A 2,547-nucleotide genomic window follows, 5' to 3' on the forward strand; every position below is an offset into this window, starting at 1 on the left:
CCTTCATCTACCAAAGCCCTGTGGCGATGGATAAGGGAGGAAGCAGCAGGTGTGGATTCACTGGAAGCTGTAGCGACAAACCTACACATAGACGGCTCAGGCCATAGGGTCGTCTCTCACTGAATGAAGCAGCCGTGATATTCAGTACCACCTTCATTGACCTTACAAGGCTTTTGACACTGTCATCCGGAAAGGGCTCTGGAAGAATATGAGAAAATTTGGGTGCTCGGACAGGTTTATACTGAGGGTGCGATAGTTTCATGATATCATGCAAACCCCAGTACTTGATAATGGCCAGCCTTCTGATCTCTTTCCAGTCACAAACGGAGTTAAACAGTTCTGTGTACTGGCAACAACGCTTTTAAGCATCATGTTCACAGTCATGTTCACTGACGCTTTCAAGGATGGCGACCCAGACATTGACATTAGATACCAAATGGATGGTAAGCTATTCAGTCTTCAACACCTTAAGGCTAAGACTAAGACTGCGTCATTTCTTCTTCGCTGATAACTATGTCCTAAACACCAGAAGTGAAGCAGACATGCAGAGAAATGTGGACCTATTTGCCACCTCCTGTGAAAACTTCAGAAAACTGAAGTGATGTAGCAACCTGCTCCGGGAAAACAGTACCAATGACCTAATATCACAGTCAACAACCAGAAACTAACAGCCGTGGACAAATTCACCTTCATAGGTAGCACCCTGTCTTGCTGTGTTCACACTGACGGCGAAACTGATTCTAGAATAGCCAAGAAAAGCACTGCTTTTCGTGGGCTACGTTCATCAGTTTGGGATCACAAAGGGGTGACACTCAAAACCAAGCTGAAAGTCTACAGGGCTGTTGTGCTCACTACCCTCCTCTACGCGTCTGAAACATGGACTGTCTACCAAGGGGATGCCAAAAAACTCAATAGATTCCATCTCTACTGTCTATGCAAACTTATGAACATCAAATGGCAAGACAAGGTCCCTGACACCGAGGTCCTAAACAAGTCTGACATTCCCAGTATTCACACCCAGCTGAGGAAAATACAACTCCGTTGGGCCGGCCATGTTGTCAGAATGCCAGACAAACCCCTTCCCAAACACATCTTCTTCGGTGAACTACAGACCGGAACACGCTCCTGTGGTGGTCAGAAGAAGCGCTACAAGAACACACTCAAGGTTGCTCTAAAGTACTGCAACATCGATCCTAATACTTGGGAAATTATTGCCCAAAACCACTCAGCCTGGAGGAGTGCTGTTACAAAGGGAGTAGCCACATATGAAAAACATCGCATCCTGACAGCCCAGAACAAGCGTGCAGCACGTAAAGCAATAGTAAGTAACCACCAGAACCTACCAGCCCCACCCCTCCTGCTGTCTAGCCCTCATTGTGCCAGATATTTTCAAGCCAGGATCAGGCTAATCAGTCACCTCCAAACACACAAAATCAATGGATGATGATGAAGATGGTCCTCTTCAATCAAGGACGAACCATAACCAAAACTCAACAGTCATAGTTTAGCATTCAACTCCCGAAACTCAACAGGTATCGTTTAGTTTGCAATACCAGAGATTTATCCCTTTGCTACTCCAATAATACTTATGAATGGAAAATACTATTATAGTTCTATTGAAAAGTTAAAAGAAATCTATGTCTGGTGTTATGAATTAATTTTGGTTAATAGCTTTACTTAAATTATCCAATGTTATAGTCATATAACATAAAGCTTATTGGAGTGATTAATAAAAAAGTGTTTTCGTATTTGATTGCTTTAAGTTTCATCTTTCTGCGGACTTACAACGCTAGAAATCGGGTTTCGATACCCATGGTGGGCAGAGCACAGAGAGCCCTTGTGTAGCTTTGTGCATAATTAAAAACAAACAAACAAACAAGTTTCATTCTTATTTTCACAAGTACGATAAGAAAAAAAAATAGTTACTACTTTTTTTCCATTTCTTGAAGAATTGATGATTTGGAAATAAGTTGCTCACAACGAATAAGTTAAAAAAGACAAGAATTGTTTTGCGTAGTGTGTTATATTAACAGCTGACGTTCAATAAAATCGAAAGATCTTAAACACAATAATTACTATTCTACCAACACAATGAATCTGCAGGAATTGATTTCCTTGATGATTTAGATAACACACATAAATTGAAAGCATAAAAATCACGATTTAAGTATTATTAAAAATTGAATATAAAGAAAGAAATCTTGATAAACGTTCTTCCCACTTGAGTTGTGATACTGCATTTCGATTAATTAACTTAAGAAATTACCATTAACATACGTAAGAATATTAACGTAAGTGGATAAGTAAACAACAATTCTAATAACCAAATCATATTTACGGTAATAAAAATGGATTATATGTTGGATTACTATTGATGTCACACAAGGTAAGTTTCATAAAAATACCGGGGGGGGGCGTTAATTAGGGCAATACGGTATGTAATAAAGAGTTGTCAGTTGTTTGTTTGTTTTGAATTTCGCGTAAAGCTACACGACGGTAACCTGCGCTAGCCGTCCCTAATTTAGCAGTGTAAGACTAGAGGGAAGG

The sequence above is a fragment of the Limulus polyphemus genome, unplaced genomic scaffold (assembly GCF_000517525.1).
Source record: "Limulus polyphemus unplaced genomic scaffold, Limulus_polyphemus-2.1.2 Scaffold52, whole genome shotgun sequence".
Classification (NCBI taxonomy): domain Eukaryota; kingdom Metazoa; phylum Arthropoda; class Merostomata; order Xiphosura; family Limulidae; genus Limulus; species Limulus polyphemus.